The sequence below is a fragment of the Molothrus ater genome, chromosome 14 (assembly GCF_012460135.2).
Source record: "Molothrus ater isolate BHLD 08-10-18 breed brown headed cowbird chromosome 14, BPBGC_Mater_1.1, whole genome shotgun sequence".
In the NCBI taxonomy this organism is placed as follows: domain Eukaryota; kingdom Metazoa; phylum Chordata; class Aves; order Passeriformes; family Icteridae; genus Molothrus; species Molothrus ater.
Genome location: NC_050491.2, coordinates 13,850,042 through 13,858,421, shown reverse-complemented (window position 1 = coordinate 13,858,421; position 8,380 = coordinate 13,850,042).

The window sequence follows — 8,380 nt, the reverse complement described above, 5'->3', positions numbered from 1 at the left end:
AGGAAAAACTGTCTGAAAGTTTCTATTTATTGCTCCTCTTGCTCTCGTCCTCACCCCAGGCAAGCTTGGAGACCAAAGGGGTTGGCCAGAATCTTGGGACACATGATAAAAGCATTTTGTCTCTAGATAGGACACATCTTCTTGGGAATGAGTCCAGGATTAATAAACCATCTTCCAGCTGCCAAGTGCACTGTGTTAACTCAGAAGTAATGAGGTCGTGGGGAATCACCAGGAGGCTGGGACACAGGGGGGAGAAACCAGCTTGGAAAAACACTGGATTGGACCAAACCTGGATGCAAACCCTGCTTCTTTCTTCAGACTGAAACCACCTTACAGTTTGTGTTCCTGTCATTGCAAGCTCCAGGAAAGCAGAAGGGGAAAGCCCCAGGTACCACAGGAACCAATCCAGCCCAGGGGATGCAGTAGCTGGCGAAGGCTGGGGGGCTCAGGAAGGTCTGCCCTCTGTCCCCCCAGCAAAGGCCCCCTCGGGGATGCCAGAGCTCTGCCCTGGCCCTGCAGGGACCTGTCCCCACCCTGCCCATGGCCAGGGCTGTGGATGGTGCTGCTGGGCTGGATGAACCGGGAGGGAGGGAGGGCTGCAGGCTCTGCCAGCCCAATGCATCCTAGGGAGCAGGAGGAGGAGGAGGAGAAGGCTGAGGGCACCCTCCTGATCTCTCGAGTTGTCCCCTGCCACAGCAGCTGTTCCCAAAGGGTTCCTGATCCTTGGTGGCCGTGCACTCACAAAATGTGAGCAGAGCATCTCTTTGCAGAAGTTTTCCAGGTCACAGGTGTCTGGGGCTTTGGGAAAATGGCTCTGTGGTGAGGTGACATCCAAATCAGGGTTCTCACATTGAAAAGAGTGGGACAAACCCTTCTTCCTAGCTTTGCATATTCATTAATTATGATTTACAGGCCAATCCTGAGCCCCTCCCTGTGCCGTGACAGGCTCAGCATCCACCCATACCTGAATCACCTTTTTCCCCTGCAGACTCTGGCTTAGACCACCCACGGGACTGCCAAGGCCTCCTTCTACCTCTGCCCTCAGTGTCTCAGGGGAGCCACCTCCCTCTGAGAGTCACCCAAGGGTGTGGAAAGCAGCTGGGAGCAAACCCCAGCTCTGAACATTCCTGTGCATGGGGGCACAGCCTCAAACCCCAACCATGGTCCAGCTGGAAGTGGTGTCTGCTCTGCAGTGTCTCTGCCACACTCTTTCCCCGCTCCTTCTTCCCATGCTTGTGTTCTGGCAGGTTTTCCTCATCTTGCCCATCCAGTCACTCCAGATGTCTCTTCCTTAGCCCCTACAGAGGTGCAAGAAGGTCTCTGCACAGGCACAGTGATGCCTTGTCACCACATTTCTCTTCACAGAGAAAAGCAAGGCACAATTCTTCCCAAGAATATTTCTGGGTTTCACATTCTCGGAACCTCAAAGAAAGAAAAAAACAATTCTTATCTCATTTACTGCTCCTGTGTTGTTAACAAGTGGGATGCATCGTGGAAGATTGTTTACCTGAAGGGAATTGATAGTTGGATTCTGGTGTGAGTGTTTTGATTCACTGACCAATCAGATCCAGGTGTGTGTGTGTCAGGACTGGGGGCTGACAGTCATGAGATTCTGTGCAGTGGAGTACAGTGGAGTGCTTGGCAGATTCAGTTTAGATGTAATATAATGTAATATAGAATAGAATAATATAGTATAATAAAGTAATTCATTAGCCTTCTGATAAGATGGAGTCTTCCTCATCATTTCTCCCTTTGTTGGGGCATTCCCTGCAAATACAATAAGGCCTCATCTTCCTCCTGTCCTCCATATGGATCCCTGACCCACATTCCCACTCCCACCCCAGTATTTAGCTGTGCCATCCATCCATGAATTCCTCAGGCACTGCCTGCAGCAGGGGCCTCATTCCAGGGCTGGTGAAACTCCCAGAGGCTGCTGGACAGAGGGTTCCTGCCCTCACTCCTCAGGAACCCTCTGCCTTTGCTCTGGAAATGCTCTCGTGCAATCCCAACACCATGGAGATTAATCCAGGTTCTTGTGCATGAAAACCAAGCCAGAAGAAGGGATATTTCAGCTCTTCAAGCTGCAAGAGACAGCAAACCCAACAGACCAAGGGTTCAGCCATGCCCCACTTGGAGCAGTGATATTTTAATCAGCACTGATTTGCAGATCTTTGCATTCACAACAATATTGAAACAACTCTGTTTTCCAACAATGGCAAAACCAGGCTTGGGAGAGACAGGAGGGAGCTCATCCTCTGTGGCAGCTCAGCTCCCTCAGCATTTCACACTAGAGCAGGGAACAATTCTGCAAACCATGAGCTGAAAAGTGACATATCACCCTCCTTTGCTTTCTCATCCATCAGCTCAAATTTTCCTCATCCCCAGTTCCTGGAAGGAAGGCTCTCTTTGTAATTAACTTCCAGGAACACGTGAGCCCCACTGTGCTGTGAGTTCCTCAGCAGCACAGGCAGCTGAGCAGGACAAGCCACGGGAAGCTGCTGAGCCTGGTGCTGCCCTCAGCCCGAGGTGTCCCTGGATGTGGGGACAGGATGGGCTCTCCAGGGAGGGCAGAACCTGAGCACACCCCAGCCCCCGGGGGCTCCTCCTGCGTCAGCCCTGGCGGCTCCTCCAGCCCAGGGATTTCGTTCAATCCAGGTGCACTTTTTATTGGATTTTGTTAAATTAAACATGTGATCCCATTTTATCTGACCCGACTCTGAAGTCTCCCAGGCCCAGGCAAACTCTGCTGCCTCAGCTTTTCATTTCCATGTTTATTTACTGCCTTTCAGATCGCCTGGGCTGCACGGTGCAGCCTCTGATGAATAAATAACTGCTGCCCTTCCAGGCCAGATTGATTAGATGGATTTAATTAACGAGCCCAGCTCCCCTTGAGGACTATCCCAACTAAAATACTGGAACCAGCCAGTGTGTTACAGCGCCAGGACCTATTGATTTACGGGAATATGAACAAGGGATCATTTAGTGACTTCATCGATGCCATAACAAGAGGCTGTGAGGGGTTGGGTCACAGCTGGTTCATCACAGGGAAATTGTTCCCTCCCACTGCTCGGCCAAGTAGTGCCTGCAAATATCCATCCATCCATCCATCCATCCATCCATCCATCCATCCATCCATCCATCCATCCATCCATCCTTCCTTCCCAGCCCGGCTGGACCTGTGTGCCCAGGGGAACAGGGAACTGGAGCAGCCGACTCAGTCTCCGTGGGATTGAGCACACACGGGCGCTGGAAAACACAGGGGAAAAGGCAAAATCCTCAGGAGAGCACAGCGGGGGTGTCTCCACACCAAGGTGAAACCTGGAGCTTTGCCGGCAAGGGGGATCAGGGCAGGAACACAGAACCCACGCTGGGCTGGGGTGGAGGGAGCTGCCAGCCCCAGCCTGAGCCCCCGTGTGCCCAGGACCGTCCCTCTGAAGGGCACAGCCGTGTGACAGGGCACTCAGCCCAGCTGTCCCCTCCCCAGCTCCGTGGCAGACGGCAGCTCCCGCACAGACCTCACCCTGGAGAAGGTGCCACATGGGTTTATTAATTAGTCCATTAAATTATCACAGAAGTAATTGAGACCCCGCGTTCCTGCTGCAGGTCCCTCCCTGCCAGCCGTGGCACGGGCAGGAGCCGTGACACGGGAGCGGATAATGAGCTGCCGTGGGGAGCATCCAGTGCCACCTGCCCTGTCCCTGTCCCTGTCCCCGTGCCGCCTGCCAGCCTCGTCGCGGTGACAATCGTCAGGTTTTAATTAGTCTCCAACACGACTCCTGTCACAAACACTCTGCTGGGGGTTGTTTGTTTTAATTTGATCGGGGACAGGCACAGAGAGGGGGGGAAGAAGGAAGGTAATTAAATTTGACTAAAAATCTTGGAATGCCATTAAAGCGGATGTCCTCATTTGCATAATCCGCTCCCCGCGGTGCCCTAAACTGCCACCAGTTTGTTGTGACTCTCCCGGGGTGTTCCACGGCAGCCGGGTGGGGATGACCGAGTCCCAGCCAAGGGACAGGGGAACACCGCGGTGCAGGACACCAGGGGCACGGTGACAAGGCAAATATCCAGCTGTGCCTCCAGATCCCAGCCTCGGGAATGCTCCTGGAGCTGTGGGTTCAGGCCCCTGCACAAGGCCAGCCGAGCAGGAGGCGGTGTAGGGTCAGAGCAGGTGTCTCTCCACATTTTGTAGCCTTACACAACAACTTTTGCCCTTTGGTGCTTCTCTTTCCCTACTTGTGTTTCCCTGTTTAACATGGAGAAAATGGTGTTCCCTGCTTGGCTGTCCATAGAGCAATTACCTGTAATTATTTCTGCTCATTGGCAAGCTGTTACTAATGATGTTTGCTAAAGGTTTGATTATTATTGCAAACGGTGCTTCTGCATCTGGAGTTGGGGCTGGGATGCTGGGGAAGTTTCTGGGAAAAGCAGGTTTTCCAGGAAGGGAGATATCTTTATGGAGATATCTCAGTTGGAATCAGAGATTGTGATGCTGTTGGGGTGGGGTTGTTTGGTTGGGAGGTTTTTGTTATCTTGATAAAATAACAAATGTGATAAACTCACAGCAGGTGACAGGAGTTTGATGAGAGACAGTAAAAATCCTGCATAATTTGGGAAGAAACATGAAATGCCACCAGCTCTGGCAGGGCTGCAGAGGCAGGGAAAACACCCAGGGTGGAACTGCCTTTTCTAGAGGCACTGAGGGAGCAGTGAGAGCAGGGCAGGGCAGCAGAAGCCACTCACCTGCCAGCTGTCCCACAGCACACAACTGCAGCAGCTGATGTGATGTGCTCCTGCCCTAGAAAGCCTCTCATAGCCCCCAGCAGAAACAGGATGTCATGAGAACGATCAGCACTTGGGAGCACGATCAGTCTGTTGTTACCATGGATGTGCCCTGGGAGTGCCTCGATGCTGCCCCAGCTCTGGCTGCAGCAGCACTGAGGATGGACCAGCTGGGGGAGGATGGGATCCCCTCCTGACCTCTGCAACCACAACAAGGGATCTGCAGGGTGTCCTCATTCCAGCTAAAAACCATGGGACTGGCACAGTGACTGTCACTAAAAGGACAGCTGGAGCATCCTCTGAGCACCTTGCCCAAATATCCTTCCATCCTGTTTTGTAGCTGTGTCACTAAACCATCCCTGCTTCTAAGAAAGACTTGGTCTCCTGCTTCCTTCAGCACCTGGGTCTTCCCCTTGCCACCAGGACTGTCTGACCTCACTTACCTTCAGGATCTAGTCAGATTTGTGCAATCTGTTTCCAGCATGACTCTGTCTGTGTTGCTTTTTAAACTTTCAAAGTCCCAGTTAAAGCAGTGTTATCTCCCATTTGCCCACTTCCATCTCTTTTCTGCATGAAGGATCTCTGAGGACAGAAAAGGAATGCAGAGCCCAGTGAGGTGCCTTGGGCTGGGAGCTGCAGATGGATAATCTGTGTTCTGAAGTGGGCTGATCCCTCGGGATTCCTGCTGGGACCATCCCACTCACCATCCCACAGGACTCATGGCAGGCCCTTCTCCAGGCTCAGTGTGTGATCCCAACAGGAGCTGTGTCTGTCAGGGTGCCACTGCAGTGCTGGCAGGCCCAGGAGCACTGCACAGGTTCACAGGCCTTTTTTTATGGAAAGATGAATGGTTTTGTCCCAAATCTCTGTCAGTGGAGTCAGGCAGGGAGGATGCCTGATTTCCCATCTTGTCCATGACCAGAAAATGTCTGTTCTGCAGGAATGCTGAAATCAGAGTGCCTGTTTGTGTGACTGCCAGGTGAGGAAAGTGGTGTGGTCTTCATCAGAGATGGGAAAAAGCTCCAGGGAAGCCAGGCCTGAGTGAGAACTGAGGGCTCATCCCAGTGGCAAACAAAGCAAGAGGAAAAGCTGGCTTGGTTTGCTCAAACACAAAGTTATCCTGGTGGGAAGGGGCCTGCATGGCTGTGCTGCACTGCCTGGGACATGACTGCAGAGCTCTGCCATGGAGGTCACACCTTTGCAATCCCAGGATATAAATCTGTGCCATGAGGTTGCACAAGCCTCCCCCAAGCCCCTCAGGGTCAGCTTTGTAATATTTGCTGGGCTGCACGACCCAGAGGCTGAACCCGTGGTGGGAGGTGTCCAACTGCCCTACATCACCCCAGGCTTGGGAGGAGATGCAGTCCCAGGAGCTGGACCAGGACTGCTGCCAAAGGGTGGGAAATTCTTGGACCACTAACAAAACTCATGTTGAGAAACACAGCCAGAGTGTAAAGATGCTGTGACAGCAGGGGGAGGGTGACTGGACTGGGCATCACTTGTTTCTCCTGGTTTTATTTCTCTCTCTTCATTAACATTATAATTTTTTTATATTAATTGCTAAGCTGTTCTTATCTCAACCCACAGTTTCCCTTTTCTTTCCCATTTTCATTCCCACATGGGGGGTGGTGGGAGTGAGTGGCTGTGGTGCTGAGCTGCTGCCTGGGGTTAAAAAGCCCAATCTGAGTGCAGGAAGAGAAACCACCTCACTCCTATCCCCTGAGAAAGTTATTCCAGCCCACTGACAGAAGAAGATGCTTGAAGATACTGCTTAAATCCCCTGGGACAAGAGGGTGTCTCCTGGCTGGGGCTGATTTAGGGCAAGGGGAACATTCTGCTCATGGAGACAGAGAAGCTGCAGAGCACGGGGGCCCTGTCCTGGCACGGAGTGAGGTGAATTTGAGAAGGGTAGGTGGGGGTGGGGGGGAAGGTAGGTGCTGGGTAGGTGGGGGGTGAGGCAGGTAGACTCCAGCACCAGGTGCTACCTGAGCACTGAGAGCTGTGGTTGAGCCTTTAAACCCTTCTGCCAGGGCTGAGGTAACAGCCCAAAGATCCCAGGGATGGGCAGATGGTCTGGCTGGACAAGCACCACTCCTGTGCTGGGGATGGCCCACACAGCCAGCTGGGATGGCTGCAGCTTCTCAGAATCATTATTAATTTTCCCCAGATGCATATTTTCAAGTACCTGTAATGAAAGACAACTGTGCCTGTTCCTCCCTGTAATTGGGCTGTTTGCACTCTAAATACAGTACAGCTTCTACCTGACTGGCTAATAAGGAATGATTTCCTCTCCTTTTATCTCTAATTAAGCCAAACTGAGCCTGGCATTGCTGCTCTGCAATCATTTCCCAATGCAGGGGTTTGTTAAGTTGTAGGAATTGGCTTTTATAAGGTTTGAAAAGATTAATCTGTAATAATGTGCAGGGAGAAAACATAAATCTCTGTTAATGAAACTTGGAGGATTTCAGGAAGAAATTGATTTTACATGTTAGTGTCTGCAAAGCAGGCGTTGGAGGAAAGCAGTTTTGGACTGATCAGCTGATGGTGGTGAGGGGAGTTGGACTTGGGAGCGTGACTGGGGTAAGCCCAAAAGCCCTGGGATGGCTCCAGCCAGCTTTGGAGAGCTTTGGGGTGTTATTCAGTGTTTGCACCCAGCACAGCATCGTGCAGAGGGTGGGGAACCTCTTCATTCAATGTGCTGGGGACTTGGGACCCAGGGATGGGGACGATGGGAGGCAGGACAGGGGTCCCTGTGGGAGTGGGGGTCCCTGAGAGCTCACCCCTCCAGCAGTGGGTGCCTGGGTGGCTCTGTGGAGTGCTGCCATCCTGCTGGGACCCTGGAAGAAGAGATGTCAGCTTGGCCTCCATCCCAGGGTGGGGAGGGAACCCTCTCCATCCCAGTGCTGGAGCCCTGGCCATGGGTGGATCTGGGATGAGCCAGGGCTGCCCCAATACTCCTGCCCATCAGTGCTAAAAGCCAGAGCAGTCCTGCTGCTGCCAATCCCAAGCTCAGAGAGGGATTCCTTCCTCTCCAGGCTTTAATCTTGCAGCCTTCATCACCATCATCTTCATCTACTCCAGCATGTTCCACCCCATCCCCATCACTACTCCAGAACAGCAGCCAGAGGTGTCTGCTCCAGGGAATTCAACAGCACAATGTGATTCTTCTTCATCAGTAGCACTGCTGCTGGATGCTCATCTTCCTCCTCGAGGGCTCTCCCTGCTGCAGCTGGCAATGCCAGGAGAGCCCCAAACCCTGGCAAGGCCCTGGAGCACAGCTGGATGTAGAAAATGCCGGGTTTGAGTCTCTTCACCCATGCAGGGGCTGCCCCAAGGCCACACATTGCTCAGCACTGGGCTGCTCCAGTGCTGGAGAAGCCCTGAACATGGAGGTTTCCTCATCAGCCAGCAGACCTTGTTAGTACTTTATTAACTGCATGGATGGGAAGAGCAGCCCCAATCCAAGTCAAGCAACTGCTGCACTTTCATATAATACAAAACAAAAGTCCCTTAAATACAAAATACCAGCTGTAAGTGAGCATCACCTGAGGCTGAGCTCTGACACCAGAGTTATATATTAATATTCCACCTGTACAAG